Consider the following 17,089-nt stretch of genomic DNA (forward strand, 5'->3'; position numbering starts at 1 on the left):
TTCCCTCTTATGGCTGGTTTATTTGTGACTTTTAAGCTTCTGTCAACGAAGAATTTTAGACAAATACAGGAAAGCCATAACACTTAGAGACCTGCAAGGTGATGTGGATGGTCTGAGGCTGTAGTGTTCCCATTGCCATGGTTGTTTGCCAATCTCCTATCTTCTCTAATTGGAGCATAGCAACCCTGGCCATTCATCATTGAGCATTGCAACATCAGTCTCTGGCCTTTTGCTGAACTCTGAAGAATTGTGACTTTTCTTTGAACTCTCAGCTTTTAGTTCCACTGACCCTATGGCCCATTTATAACTGCTGCGCCATTTATCACTCTAGAGCTTAGAAATATGGTTTGAGGGAAAGACTCAAGTGCAATCATTCACACCTATGGCCTCTTTGTATTTGGACTTCACAGTTTCTGTGCAGTGTAACTGATAGGGAGAGATTAGTTACAAAACTGTAATTCCATTGAAGGATTGTGATAATACCCTACCATAAACTGTATATGATGCTCAAGAGGTTTGACATCATTGGGGTTCTGAGATTAAGTTACAGCATCTACTATTAGTCTCTGTCAGTATCTGTTTCAGAAGATGGTTTTGTTGCAACCCAGTATAAAATATAGAGTATTTTCTGAGTTAGGAGACTTACAGTTAATGTTGCATTAACTGTCTCAGAGTCCTGTTAATAGTTAAACTATAGCATGACATAAAACAGATTTGGTACAAAAAGGCAGAAATATTTCTTTTTCCATGCTACAGAGCAATTCTCTGTACTGACTACCAACAAAGTCTTGGGATATCAACTTGAATCAGAACTTCTTTGGCATTTTATCTGTTTTGTGCTCTGAGAAAATAAAAAAAAACCCCAAACAAGCAGCATGTAAAACTCAGAGTTAATGATTAGCCTGAAGTATCATTTCTGGAAAGAAATCAGGGTATATTTCACAAGCAAAACAAACTCCTTATTCTTTTACATTACTCTTTGCCTATACAGCTTCTGCTATTTGCACACACACACATACACACTTACTGTTCCTGTGCCCCAAGGAAACTATGGCTTCCCCTTCCTCAAGCTTTTCTTCATGTCTTTTTTTAATCTGATTTTATTTTGTTTCATTTCTCCCTCCCTCTACCTTTTCTTATAAATTTTTCGATCACTTATGAGAGAAACTGCTGAGAGAAAGTGTTACCTTAATGTGATTTTGGCCAAAGAATGCTTATTTTTAAAGTGATTTACCCTTGTTTAGGAGGAATTAGGAATTTAAAACTCCATCAAAATATGAAGTTGTGCATATGGCTGAGAGATCTTTTCACAATTCATATGAGGGTTGCTAGGTAAGGGAAGAGTTCAGTCAGATGAATAGCTCCAAAACTTTAGGAAGAACTTTCTTCTTCTGAGAATAACTCTCATGTTATGAGAGAAAGATCAGGATATTATATCAAGGTTTGGAATTTTATGCCATGGGGGAAACAAGTTATCTTTGAAATGAGAGAAATGTTTATTTATTTCTTCACTACAATGTGAAGCACTCAGGAGAATGATTAGAATAATTATTTCACTTGGCATTCTCTAATCAAAGACACCCATTTTTATGTAAGAATCAAAAAGTTTATTCACTATTCTTCCTTATGCTTAATTTTGCCTCCTGCTGGATGGTGTCTCCTGCCATTCCATCCCTTTATGAACACAACATTTCTGTGCTGTGCTATGATGTAGAATGGAAGGAAGGCTGCACAGGTGCCTCAGCCCTCTTCCTACTGCCTGCATTTAGTGTACTTTTTTAGGATAGAGAAATGCTAAGTTCTTGCAAAGATTTCAATTTAAGCCAGAAAAGTAATAAAACAAAATATTTTGAGATATATGTCAAATTTCACAGCAAAACTGTGCCAAGGCATCTGACAGCTTTCCTTTAATTTTTAAATTCACCTTTCTCTTTACTATAGAACCTATAAAGTTCTGTAGTAACTGTATAATCTACCTATTGCACCGTCTCTGGTGCAACTTGGTTTTAGTATAAATTTCATGGAAATTTCCAACTTTATTAAAAGGAAAAAGCAAGGGATAAGAGATGAGGTAGCCAAAGGACAAATTAGCCAGAAATTTTCAAGCCACAAGAAAAAAACTCAGGAAAAATTGTGGACATAATTTTCCTTTTTCAGCTTTGGATCCCCAGTGCATATAGATACTTTCTTGAAATTCTGATTAAAATATTTAATTTACAGGTGAGACATAAGATTGGAGAGATGGGTTTTTTTCCTTCAGTCTCAGCACTTCCTGTTACCCAGATGTAAGTTACACAGCAATATTCAAACTTTGCCTCCTCAGCTTTACATTAAGCTTTGCAGTAATTACCATTTAGAATAAAAGAAATGTTGTGGTACCCCAGTGCAGCCATTGGTTAGCATGCAATGCCACTTATGTTTAATTAGCAGATAATTGGTCATTAGTAATTGTAAATGTTGTATGTACTGCAAGCCTTTGCTGTGTTGAAAGGGTTTCAATTTTCATCCATTCAGGACAAGGCACTTAAGCCACTTTGTCTCTGTATTCAAAGTTAGCACTCAAATGAAGCCCTGTAAATCTTTGTTCCCCTCAAAGGAGAAAATGTAAATGACAGGAACCAGTCACCATGAGATGTTTTAGTGCTGGCCTGTTCAAGATGATGTTGTTTATACAGTCTTTCATAAATCAATGGGGTTTTAGTGTGATTTAAAATACTCCATTTAGTTTTAAGACTAAACTGAAGCAGAGACATAGAAGAAAGGAAAAGTTATTCTGGTTTAAATGTAGAAAATCTTGTCAATTGTTTGATGCTTGCATTATTTACTGGAAGCTTCTGTGCTTGCTATCTTTAATATTGTTCAGGAATATTTAGTTAATATTTTTAAGAATTTCTATTTCATAAAGATTGAGACAAAAATTTTGGCTGAAGATTTGTTTTGGAGCTTATATATTATGTGTAAAACAGGGTTAGTGTTACTCCTCTTTTCTAAACAATAAGACGCTGTGTCCTCTCATAAAAACAGAACAGAAGAAAAAGAATATTCTTCTTCTAGAGTTTGGAAAAGGGGTCTTAATTTATCTTTGTGGACAATTGATTGAGGATTTGATTTTGTTACATAAAAGGTAGCTCTCCACAAGAGAGCTGATTGCATAATTCTGCCTCTGAAACAAAAAATTATTGTCTGTCTAAGAAGTAGGTGCATGAGTTTTAGAGATACCTGGGTGAAGTGAGTTTTAGTTCTTCCTAAACTGTTCAGAGACCATTGAGTACTGGTCTGTGTATCATAGTGATATAACATCATACTTTTCAGATAGCCTCCACACATTATCTTCTTTTTGGGGAGTAGCATTAACTTTTCTATTCCTCAGGCAGCAGACGCCAGGGAATTTCCCTCCCAAATGTGCACAGGGAGAAATTGGGACAATTAAGTTACTTGTATTTTTGGTTAGTGTGTTTTTCTCAGTGGTTTATGAAAAATTAAATAATTAAAATTGGACTATAAATAATATACTGATCTTGCTCTGCTGAGAAGTGCAATATTGTCCTTCTCAGTAGGAGGACAATTTAAACTGTAAATAAAATGAGCTTGCTCATTTGTCCAGAAACTGAAAGGGCAAGTAGGAAAGGAGGGACCAGCACAAACTGCACAGTGGTAAAAGTCAACTTTTATTACACCAAACCTACCCTTGTTTCTGCAGCTCCACACAATTTAAAGAGGGTTTTTTGTATGGATTTTTTGTGAGGTTTTTTTTTAATATGGTGTATGTGATCTGTAATAGATAGTATGGCCCCTCACCCTCAGATTTGAAAAAAATTGTAGTGGCTGCTGATGCTGTTTTGTAATGTGCTTTTTTAACATCCTGTTCTTCAAATGTGATGTTCAGAAAAAATCTTTTATTTTAGTGACAGCAAAATGCCTGCAGCTTGGATTCCTTGAAAAAGTGAAAATGCTTTGTGACATGAATGCAATTTACCGTCAACATTCTCTGTACAATGCTCTCTAATCTGTTTGCTTCCCATGTACTTTCAACCCCATTGAAAATGCCTTAAGGTCCCACTTGATAACACTTGTGAGCCAAAGCGTGCTGAACTTCTGAAAGATGATCAGAATGGTCTGAAAAATAAAAACCCTCATGTACCTGAGTGTTCAAAAAGGCTTGGGAGAGATTGCTTTCTTCCAGAGCTGGATTGCAGTTTCAGATCTGATGATGGTTTCCCTACTTGGATTTATGTCTACTTATTGAGGATTCATTTTTGGCAGTCTCTACTTCTGAATATTACAGTACATGCAAATTCAGGCATGAAAATATATTTTGAAAGGTGGTATTTTGATTGATATTTCCTTGAGATCCTTATTGTAGGAGAGCAAGAGGAAGAAGAATAATGATGCAGCAAAAATGATCCTACAGCTTTTACATGGGAAGTTGTGAGGGGAGATGCTGACTCAACAGGAAAAAAAGGAATAGAGAATCTAGCAATGGTGCAGCTGATTTTGGGTCTTTTTTGTTGGTTTTTTGTTTGTTTGTTTTGTTTTTTCCATAGTTGCTTAACTTGGTGTTATGTACAAGTATGATTTTGCATATGATTTTCTTTTTATTTATTATTTTTATGGAAAAATTAGAAAAGTTGGATAATTTTCCTTTAGTCAATTTCATTAGAAGCTACCTATCCTAATTCCTCCTGAGGAGGAAGCAGATGCTGCAAATACAGTAGCACATGTTTAAATATAATATACATCAGGGAACAGTGGCTGTTATGTTTCTACATAATATCATTATGTAGAAATAATAGGCAAGACTGTCCACTTGAAACAGTTTGAGCACTGACAGTGTTGTGCTGCCCACAGATTTGCTCTTAGGACCATTTTGTGCTTACCTTGAATGCTTTTACACCTTATCATAGGCTCTGTCCTGTGATCTGCATCCAAGTTCAGCTATATTTAGAAAGCCTTTTGTCCCCTCTGCAAGGCAGTGCCATGTATAGACATATTGTCTAAAATATGTATTCTGTACCAAGTTACAAATTATTCATCTTTTGTGCTTAGATGGAAAGAGTTTATCAATGACCAATCTCAAAACATTGTGGTTTACTACATGCCTTATATGATTTCCTTCATTCCTAGAGACCCTTAAGAAAAAGTAATAAACAGAAAGGACTTGAGTGTTATTTTTACTGTAGTTGTGCTTGAAAACTCCACTCACAATTATGGTTTTGCTGACTCACTTTATGTGGAAAGAGGCAAAACTTGATTTTTTTTATTGTCTCATTACAGAAGACTCTGAGATAAAAAAAAATAGTATTGCTTATTTTGCAGAGAGAGTAGAATGAAACTCAGAAAAAAATAAAAACACACACATGGAGGAGATTTTCATGGCCTCAAAACAAGGAGTTTTACATGATTAAAATTTTAAAATTTCAGATTCTGAGCACTCATAAGGAGCAGTAGGCTCCTTATATATATATATATATATATATATATATATATATATATATATATATATCTTCTCTGTATTTCAATTACCAAATAATTACTGAAAAAATTGACGATGCTGACTGAAGAATTTGAGTTTTGGATATTGGGAAGTCAGCTTGTTCTTGATTTTAAAAAGGTAACATAAGAAATCTTTGGCAGAAGTGGGAAAAACCTCACTGAGTTTCAGTGTGTAGTTCAAGGCATCTCTTTGTACCCTTTGTTTTCCATGTAATTTAAATCTATGGCATGATCAGTGGGTTTTTGGAAAATATTTTTTAAGTTTGGGAGTCCTACTGGTAGAGGAATACTCTAGGAAATAACCCTCATCTTATTTAAGCAGCTGGTGCATGAAGAATTGTGGCTTGGCTTCCAGCTTTGGATTTACAGTTTTAACTTGAAAGAAACTTTTCACATTTAAACATTATCTACTGTTCTTTTTAAAAGTTGTTTGTTGCTTGTATTTAAAGTATAAATAGTACTATTTCATTAAGCTATTCTGGTCTAGAACCTTTATTGGTACCTTGCCCTGATCTTACTATTAAAAATTAAAAATAAAAACCACTTAAATACCCCAGCCTTGGAAACAAAAGACATGACTTTGAAATGTTTGTTACATTTTATAAGTCTTTGTGTTAATCTATTTGACATTAAATTTGCATTTTTGACATAATAGTGAGAATAACTTTCATGCCAATATCATAATTAGTAGCAGGAATTTTACTGTGTTGTGTATAGCCAGAGAAAGGCATTATTGCCTGATAATCTTCTTTTCAGTTGTATGTACACTCTTTTGTTCTTTGCTCCTGTAGAATACCTGTCCTTCAGACTTTTCTTCACAATCCCCAGATGCAGTGAGTTGGCTGCATCATGTTTGTAAATAGAGACTGTTGCAGCAATGTCTGTCAGTCTCCTGAGCTTGTGTCTACAAATGTGAGCTTTGGCCATCACTTCTCTTCCTTCTTATCACTTTCTCCTTATCAAACACTTCCACTGGATTTGTAAATTTTCAGGAGAGAAACTGTTTCAGTTCAAGAAATAGTGCAAAATTGGTCTGAGACTGGAAAGGTTTTTTCCTCCCTTTCTTCTCTTTGCTGCATGCAGTGAAATTTTACCGTGTGTATATTTTTGAGATTATTCAAAAGGAGAGGTGGTCCCTATCCTTTATGAGGATACCAGAATGTCAGTCATGGGAGTGCTTGGATAGGCTTCAAGTGACAAAGTGTGAAAGGCACCACCACAAACATGCTTGTTATTAAAGTCATATGGATTTAGCACCTGCTTGTACTCCATTGGGATCTGGTGCCTGAGCGTATCTTGTGTGGGTGGCTCACACTGAACCTGCATCCCAGATCTTCCAGATCCCCATCTCCAGCTCTGTCCTTAGTGCAACACCATGCAGCTCCTTTGGGAAAGTCATGCTTGCCTCCATGTCTCCTTATATTTAACACTGGGTGGAACGTGGAAAGCCTGTCTTCTTGCCTGGCTTGGCAGGAATGGCAGTGTTGGGGCCATGGATGCACATGGGGAGCCTGCCCTGGAGCCTTTGGTGCAGCACACGGAGCTGCTGCCAGGTTATTCCCTGCCCTCAGCACTAATACTTGTCCATGGTGCCCTCTGGAGTGATGTGTGGCTCCATGGAGAGCCACAGTGTGCCTGCTCTTCCCTCAAAGGCCAATATTTGGCTTTGTTGTTGTTTCCCAGTGGGTTCCCACAGGAATCACTCCCTCTGGAGCATGGTGGGGAGAGGCACGCGGAGCAAGTCATATCCTCGGGCATGGATTTCTGTGGGTTTCTGAAGGCATAATTTTCTGTAAGAAATATCTGTTGTGTATGAAACCAACAGATATAGAAAGAATTAAGAATGAATAGCTTTCTTTGTTTCCTATCATTTGGGGAGTTGTTTGGTTTTCCCCTATTGCTGAGCCAGTTGGAGAAACAAGGATCTCTCTGACTCTCCCTTATGGATATTTTTATATAACCCATCAGACCTGAAGTTGTGTTTTTCTAATGTAAGAATCACTTTATTTTTCTATTTCACATCTTTCCCCATGCTTTCTTTTCAATGAAATCTGAAAATTTACAGATTTAAATGGCAGAACTTGTAGTGTAGGAGGTTGTTAACTACAAAACAAAAGGACTATATATATTATTCTGAGACTGAGGTAACCAAATACTATAATCTCTATTTATGTGATGGAGAAATGGAGCCACAGACTTGTTCAAAACTGTAAAGAATTTGGTATGCTACAGATTTGGAACACAGAAGATTTCTTGGCCCTATGCCTCAACCACCAATAAATAAGGCTTCTTCTTATTAGAGCTCAAATATAACTTTTGATCTAGTACTGAGGGAGAATCCTGTCCTTGATTTGAAGATGCATTTAGTAAGCTTGTGTTCTTCCATAACTGATTTGTGACAAGCAGATTTATCACCTTATGTTATGTAAGAAGAAAGCTGGCATGTGAGATGCTCCATAAGTTGTAAGGGTAGGAAGGAGATCCCCCTCCACACTCCCAGTTCAGCCTCCAAAGTGCCAGATTTTTCTGTGGGAGAATATGCAACATTTGGGTATACACTGATATGAGCTTGCTCCATTTAAATATCAGGTTACATCCAGTCATTCCATTCTGTTAAAATAATGCTGGTTTCAGTGCTGTTCTTGTCAAATGCTCCTACCAGAAAGGTTCTTGCTCTCTGCCGCCAAAGCTTTGGTTTCTGCAGCAGGCCAAACCCTGGTTTTTCTAACAGCCCTGTTTGCTGTGCTATGTCCAGACTTTGTGTTGTTGCATGGTCCAGATGGCTTCAGGTGGCTTTGATTGGGAGTGTGCAGAGTACACACCACCTGTGTGGCTGGGGACTGGTTTCAGCTGCTCAGTGTGTGCATTACTGCAGGATCTTCCCTTTGCTGCTCCTCACAGTCACAGAATCACAGAATCATTTATGTTGGAAAAGATCTCCAGGATCATTTTGTTCAACCTTTGATTGAGCTCCACCTTGTCAACCAGACCATGGCACCAGGTGCTATGTCCAGTCATTTCTTGCACACCTCCACTAAGGATGACTCCCCTGCTTCCCTGGGCAGCCCATTTCAATGTTTAGCAGTCCTTTCTGTTAAAAGAAATTCTTCCTGGTGTCCAACCTCAGCCTTCTCTGGTACAGCTTGAGGCCATGTCCTCTTTCCCTCCCACTGGTTGCCTGGGAGAAGAGAGTGACCCTCATCTCTCTACACCCACATTTCAGGTATTTCTAGAGAGTTATAAGGTCTCCCTGAGGTGACTCCTCCAGGCAGAACGATCCCAGCTCCCTCAGCTGCTCCTGATAGGACTTACATCTACCCTGAGTGTCTGTCTCCTCCTGGGTCCCTGGAGCTGCCATGGGTTGCACCAGCTGAGACCTCACCTGGTGTGCACTGGTTTTGCAAGAGCAGCCCCAGCTGGGATGATGAGCTCTGGCTTTCTATGTGTCTGATACAAGCAGAATAGAACAATTCTATATCTCACCTATAGCAATTGCTTTAGCAAACACCAAAATAGCTCAAAATACTGGAAAAGTTTTATGAGCCTTAAATTGTTTTTATGTATTGAGAAAAGTAGAGAGGCTAAATGCAATCATTCCAGGTAGTTTGATGTCATTCCTAATGTTTTAGCAAATGATGTGATTGCACTGAAAGGCAGAACTACACATTTCAATTACAGTTTCCAAGCTCTAAGTTTACTAACCTCTTCCAGGATTTGTCATAAAGGAATTGTGCAGCATTTGTGATTTCTGACACAAACCTGGAAGGGGTTAATCATTCTTGCTGTAAATACCTGAGATTTTAGCAGTTGATAAGTTTCTCACCTATTTCTGAACGCCACTTTGAACTTCAGATTAATAATCTAAACACTAAGGGCTTTAGGAACTCATGATATGATGGGAATGTTTGTACCTATTGTGACTTACTTTGTCATTACCTTGATGGACATTCGAAAATGAATACAGATAAATGATCAGATTAAAAGTGAGTGCAACAGCTAAGCCCTATGTATAGTTGGGGAAGATATAACCCAGGTGTAGAGGTGAATTTATTGGAACATTACCAAGTGCTTTGTTTTTACATCCTCTTTAGTTGCTGGCAGTATTGCAGCTCTCTGCTCCTATTAGCTGTTGTGTCTTGTAATTAATGTAGAAAAGATGCTGGGAAGTACTTGTTACATCTTTAAATTATTCGTTCTGGATTTGCTGTTGTTCCACAATTTAATGCTGCAAATGCTGAGGGTTTCCAGTAGAGGTCAGGATGACATTGTCAGATATTTTGTCAGTGTGCTGACCTGAATAGGAGCCATCTAAGACTTTCCTTATTCTCACAGGCAAAACGTTTGGGTGGGGTTTGTTTGTTTTAACTTTTTAATATGCAGATAAAGCACTGTATAATTATTTTGGTTTCCTCTCCAGACTTCATCAACAACTTTGTAAAGTTTGATGGCAAACATATCGAGTCTCTTCAAAAAATGTGATGATTGGGAATAAGGAAAAACAGTGGGAAGGGATGATGAGCCTGAAGAGCTGATGCTGCTATTGAGGTGAATGTCTGTTACAGTGCAAATGTTAAGACTAGGGGACCTGAGAAATTGGTTTAGAATAATTTTAATTTTTTATACTGTGTATAAATTTATGCATAAATATATATATGCACATATTTATATGCATATCACACATACCTACACAGATATATTTATATATATCAGCATACATATATTTTTGTCTAAGACTGTGATACACACACAGCAGCAACACTTAAGCAGCCTTTGCTTTGGCAACTCATCTCTGCTTTTTCATTGTAACTGCTGTCTCCTGGCTTTAGCAAAAGAACAGATCTGGCTGAAAAAGTAACCTATGGAGCAGAGGAAAAAAGATCTTTTTGGATTTTCTTTTTCACCCACACCAATTGCTTGATTGGTTTTGCAGCACAGCCATGAAAATAAACATACCCACCCAGTGCACTGAACTACTAGGGGAACAAGAACTGCCTAAACTGTCTTGGTGACTGGAAAGAGCTAGGAAACACAGTTTGTATTTTAAAATACTACATCCTCCTCTAGACTCTGGAACACAGTTTCCTGACTGGGGTAGATTTTGTGACAGGTTCTATAATGCAGAACCACAAAGTCTGTGTAGCCTTGTGCACAGGCCCATCACAGAACTGCTTCACTTCACTTATTTTGCACACTTCACTGCTGGCTGGCATTGCAATATGTGTTTCTGTTTTCAGGTTTGTGTTGCATTAAGATCTCAAATATACCTACACATGTGGTTATGCATGCACTACACAAAAGGAGTTACCCATGTTGTATTTAATGCCTTCTTGTGCTTACAAAACTGTGCCAGTCAGGCTCCATGTGCTCACTCACTGACACACTGGTTAGTGGCACATCAGCAATTTGCAGGTTTCACACACAAACCCTTTTGTAAAACCTAGGTTCTGCTTCTCTGAATGTGTGTAGGGATCAACTCTTGCCATCCAGCCTTCAGTGGGCATCCACTCAGGTGCACTCATGTCACAACTGTTCAAAGATACTTCAGCATCTGTGTTCCAAAAGAGCTGGAGCAGCCTGTTGTTTGCTGTCCCTTAGACAGAATAGCTTTCTCCACTTTCTGTAGAAACCACTATAAACCACATGGATTTTTATCCAGGCCCCAAAATGCAGTTTGGTTACCTAAACATGACAAGACGATGTTCACTATCTCTGAGTATAGAAAGTGTTATGGAGGAAGATAAATAGCTGAGGATGAGGTGTAATAAGATGACTCTGAAATGAAATCTGCTTTTCCTGATATGTGCTCTAAATGATCTTGCCATTAAAGGTTTTATGAGATCATGACATACTTTCCAAGAGAAGTGGTGAAAGTTCATATTGCTTGTGACAATGATGGCTAGAGTGGAAAAATCACTTTGAATGTATATAGGGAATAAACCAAAAAGTTCAGGGAGACATATTAAGTAGCTCAGTTGGTCTTTTTTATCTATTTATTGTGACAAAATAAAATAAAATATCATGTTTTATCACTCCTCTTTTAGAAATTATATTGTATCCACATAGATGTTTCATCTTTGAATTGGAAACAAGGATATTTTGAAATCAAGCATTTCTGGACCAAGATGGCAGCAAATGAAATTAAGCAATGCTGTCTCATGTTAGCTGCTCTATAATTTATCATAGCAGGCAAGCACAGTTTACAAATTACAAGGTCACCTTAAATTTTAGGGATTTAGGTTTTCTTACCATAAAGGGGGTCTATTTCCTCATAGTGATTCTTACCATTTAAGAAGTCTGCCTACCATGGTGGTGAAAACATACTTATTTCCCCATAAATTCTGAGAGAAGTTCGTTGCTATACTGGGCATTAAATACCCAAGTAATTGGGTAAGGAAGAGCAGTATTTCTCTTAAACTCAAGGATGTTTGGCCCATTAAGACCAAACTACTTCTTCTGAGATGAAAACTGTCTGGATGCTTGAATCTCAGGTTTATCTTGACTAATCAACTGCTAAAAAAAGTAATTCTGTAGCAGAAATACATAGTAGGCTTTATTTACTTATTTTGTTTAAGTGCAACATTAAGAGAAGAGATGTTTTCAGTAAATAGTGCAGTGGTCCTTGGGCTACTTGGGCTTTATAAAGAGTTCTACCTGAGACATCTTTAGGGTGTTTAGCCCAGCTGCTTTTTAGTTCTTGTCTGTCTCTGCCTGGTGTTTACTCTCAGTACAGGAATACAAAGTGCTCTCAGGTGCTGACAGCTTTTATTCTGTTGGTTTTAAGCAAACTGTGGTCCTGCAGAAGCCTCCCAGTCCCACAGCTCCCTTACTTCCCCGGTAGCTGTTTTCTGTCCCCAGCCTGACTTTAACTCATCTTCTCTTGGGTCTTCTCGCTGGTCACAGTGATTCTGAGAAATGTTAGAAAGTCTCTTTTCTCAGCCCGGTGATCAAAGGAGGAGTCAGGGCTCTTCATTTCTCGCTCTCAGGGTTGTTTATTGTATCTCATCTATAAAATTCTTTCTTCTGTCCTGCTGAGGTCCATCCAGCAGGTCAGTTCCAGACACTCTGCCTGCCCCCGGGGCAGTGTTATGTGTTTATACTAAAAATTGCGTATACAATGTTTACAATTACTTTCCAATACCCATCACCTTTGTTAGACAGTGAGCTTCTACTCTAAACCAATCTGTAAGTGCCAACATCACAGCAGAAGATGGAGGTCAAGAAGAAGAAGAAGAAGAAGAAAGGCTGGACACGCTTAGATCTTTCCATCTTGCCCCTTGAATCTCCATTCTAAAAAACCCCAAAATCTACTTTTACACCCTGTGATAAATTCACTGTCATTCTACTTAACTGTCATGGCTTGCAGGTCTTCATCTTAGGTTGGCAACTTGCTCCACGGGTCATAATCAAAACCACAGGCATTTTGGGCTCTGTGCCAGGGTCTCTGAGCCCCCTGGCAGGGGTCTTGGCTGCTCAGGACAGCCAGAGGGATGTCTTGGGTTCTGACAATCTTCCCCATCAGTGGCACCCTTCCAGACTGGCCATGCACAGTAGCACTCATCCTGTCTCGTTGCAGGCCCAGCTGGCTCTGAGCAAGGCAGTGCTGATGGTCACAGCACTCTGTCAAGTGGGGTTCCAACACTCCAGTCCTTCTTACCTTATTTTTCTTAACTAGCTGCCTTCTGCTGTGCTAGAGTACATGTCCTTTTGACTGACTACAAAGCTATCATCCCATTTTGCCATTTGGAGGCCTTCATCTCTTGTAATACTCCAGGTAAAACATTTTCCATGGTCACTGGCATCATGCACATCTTGTCAGCACCTAGCGGATAAGAAAAAAAGGAGGCATCTCAACTTCAACTTTGCCAGCTTCTAACCTTGCTTGCCAAGTTCTCCTCTTTTCTTGACTCTTGGGTAAGTTTTTTTTTAGTTGGTTGTTGATTTTTTTTGCTTATTTTATGCCAGTAGCTAGAAAACAATTCACTCTAACTTATAGTTTCAAATTTTTAAAGAAAATAAAGGTGAAGCATGCATTTTCCTTCCTGGTCAAAACACAGTGTTAATACTATTAATGAAGAAGAAATTAGAGAAATAAAGCACAAAAATATTTTTTCATTCTGGAAAAAAATACCCACTTATTTCTGCAATATCCAAATTACTATTTTCCAGGGTGTGTTTTAGGAATGTTCTCTGCTGAGGAAACACCTTCCATAATTTTAGTTATTTGTGGTTATTGCCAAGTAGTAACTCAGCACTGTTTGTCTGCCAATTCAAATTCAAAGATCTGATTTATATTTGATTTTTATTACATATACATTGCAGTCTTACCTCACTTTTCTGAATTCCTTTACAGAGAAGCAACAACATTTACATTCTTATTATTTTTAGTTTGCTTTTGAAATATAAATTGAAAATAACACAGAGCATCAAGGGAACAGACTCAGCTCCTATCCTGTTTTTTTCTGTCCAGATCCCTTATCTGTAATTTTGAATATGGCATTTTATATTTCAGATCCACAAAGTACTCACACTTTTTACCTCTAATGTCCTAATAGCAGCCACTGAAGTATTTCTAAAGACAGTTTCTTCTCTGTTTCTCAGCTAATGTAGCCTTTCATGAAAGACTAGTCTCTTCTTATCCTGCTTTCAAATTTGGTTTCTTTAGTACATCACATTTTTAGTAACCAAAAAGTTATGCATAAATGGCACCATTTTGATAAAAATAATATAGTCTTCATCACTATTTTTAGATCATTGTTTGGTCAACAAATATAAGCTATGTGTATTAAATCTTGAATGGTTGAGTTCATTTTTTTGTGGGAATCATACGAGTGTACAAAAGATTAAATTCTATTGTGTCCAGATCTGCATTGAGCTCTTATTGTGTTTACTGTTGCCCCATTCCATATGCTTTTTTTTTATATGCACCTGCCTCCCAGTTAAATCTTCATTAACATCTGCAGAGGCTCAGCTTGCTTTCATCCAACATGAAGGATTAGATGTTTTAAACCATATACATATACATACATACACATTTTTAGCTTACTTTTCTTCTGAACTTCCAAAAGAAGCACAGAATTAATGGAGAACCCAGAAGTGGAAAGAGATGACAATATTAGAAAAACTTTGAGACTCTGAAGTCTTTTTAAGTTTTCCATGGCTTCTGTTTTATTTGCACTTTTGTTTGGTTTCATTTTGTTTGGTTTTTGGTTGTTTTTTTTTTTTTTTCTGTTTGTTTGGGTTTTTTTGGTATTCATTGCAAATGTAAATGTGTATGACAATTTTCATTATATAGTATGGGGACTGAATGTTGTCTGGAGTAGTTGGTGTTCTTCCAAAAAAGCTCTGATTTCATAAGTGAATGTCTTCAAAAGTCTCCCAATTGTGGAACTGATTACAATGGGAAGCAAGTGATCCACTTTACTGCTGTGCTGAAGGAAAATAAATTTACCCCTGCCATTGACACCTTAAGTAAATCATGGGTTGTGCATGTTGTGTCTGTCTTCAAATGAACTTGCATTGAAACTCTGGCTGTGTAAGAAGATGTAACAAATGCTCACTGGTATAATGATCGGTCTCTGTTCAGTACTGGAAGCACAGAACTAATGCCTGGAATACAGAGGCTGAATTGTTACTCCTAAGGACAAAAAAAAAAAAGAAGTATAACCATTACTTCAGGTCACCACTAAGGTCACTGACAGCACAGCATGGGGGATTCAAGTGGAGCAGCATGACTGCGACTCGCTCATGGCTGTGAAAGAGGTCTTTAGTCCCCATTGCCACTATGTGATTAAATTGGAAGACAGAATACATTCTTTTGTATTTATTTACCTTTTTAAAAAGAAAGGAAAAAGAAAATCTGTAAAATGAAATTTGAAAAAAATCCCTTATAAATAAGCATTGCTGTTGGTCCTACTGATTGCTGTTCCATGGAGATTTTGTCTGTTAAATTAGTAAATCAGGGGTGAGTGGGTTGGTGGGGAGACCCCTCTGCAATCCATGCACTGCTTGCTTTAATAATTAGATATGGTCCTGTTGTCACACTGGAGTCCAGCTTTTATCATTCTTGGCAGACAGAGCAGAGCAGCACTCTGGCACTTGACCTGCCCATAAAAACTTGAACAGGAAACAGCAATAAATAATCCACTCAAAAGGCCCTTGAGAAAAGCATTGCACTTGATTCCTTATAGGAATTGCATGTTACTCCAGTGAGAAAGTGGACTCTTTCAAAACACAAGCTTTGTATTGTTAGCATTTCTTAAATTTATTTTTTATCAATAAATGTCCCAATGGTAGCTTGCAATATAGTTTTTTTGTGTTCAGAAGATCTGAAGGAGGCTTCAAAGTTGTTTCAAGTTTTATTCCTTTTAAACATAAAAGTAAACTTACAGAATATACACACGCATCCAAACAGCATTTCAAAGAAAGAACAAACCAGCCAACATCTTCCTCCAGAGCTGGTCCTGGCTTCTTTCACATGGGGACCCTGATTTTTCTTGTTCTATTTTCCATGACAATCTTCATCCTATGAAGTGACCTTAGAGTTTGACCCCAAATCCCTTACCTCAGTCAGAACACCCCTCCTGACCTGAGGCATGGTCATTGAAATTGGCATGAGGAGCAAAAACTGCTCCAGTTTCTCCAGAAGTGTTTTTCCTCAGTTTTTGAGGGAAGTGGATCAGTATTTTATTTCCTACTCTATCCTGAAAGAAAAGACTGATTCTGTTTGTATTTATCACAACCTATTCATAGTCCTTGACAATGTGATTCATTCCACAAATATTTGGTTTAATCTCTGGCTTTCCTCATGAAGTAAATTAGAGAACTAACAAATAAGGGAATCCTTTGTAGTGGGTTTAGTCACACAGTAATTTTTTTCATGTGTGTACAATAATCTAATTTTTTATGTTCATTTCAGCACCCCGAATGAATCTATACTATGTGGTAAAGAAAAGGAAAATGTTTAATATTTGCTAAGGATAATTTGAGACAACGGGGTTTGGAAAGACTTCTATCACATTTACCTTTAGTAAATTAAAATTGCAGAGTTGTTGGGATTTTCAATTATTAATTTCACTCATTTAGTCTTTGTTTTCAGCTCTGCTAACTTTTAACTAGAATTAGAAATTTTAGGAAAAAAAAAACAAGAGAAGTTTGTTCATTTTTTTTAAGGTTTATTTTCAGTGAGATTAAGCTATACTCACTTTTTCCACTCTTAAGAAGCCATACTCCTGGATTTTCAGCTGTTTAGATGGCCCAGTTTTATTGAAATTATTTTCCCAGCTTGCTGAATATACATGTATTTAAAGATCAGGAAAGTGATTGCTCAAACAAGAAATTCCATGATTTTTTTTTTTCAACTTGTCAGGAATGCTATTTTTCAGAAAGAAACAGTACAAGATACAGAGAAGATTGATAAAGTTCTAGATCTTCCAGTCTTGTGTCTGGTCTTGTGTCTGAATTCAAAATTTGCAAAGATCATAAATCTCGTTTTAGAGAGGTACAGAAACCAATGTCTGTACTTGGTTGTACTTTTTTTTGTTCATTCATTTATTTCTGCCCTTTAGGATCCTAAAAAGCAAGTTGATTGATTCCTGCA

This window comes from Melospiza georgiana, chromosome 2 (genome assembly GCF_028018845.1).
Source record: "Melospiza georgiana isolate bMelGeo1 chromosome 2, bMelGeo1.pri, whole genome shotgun sequence".
NCBI classification, from domain to species: domain Eukaryota; kingdom Metazoa; phylum Chordata; class Aves; order Passeriformes; family Passerellidae; genus Melospiza; species Melospiza georgiana.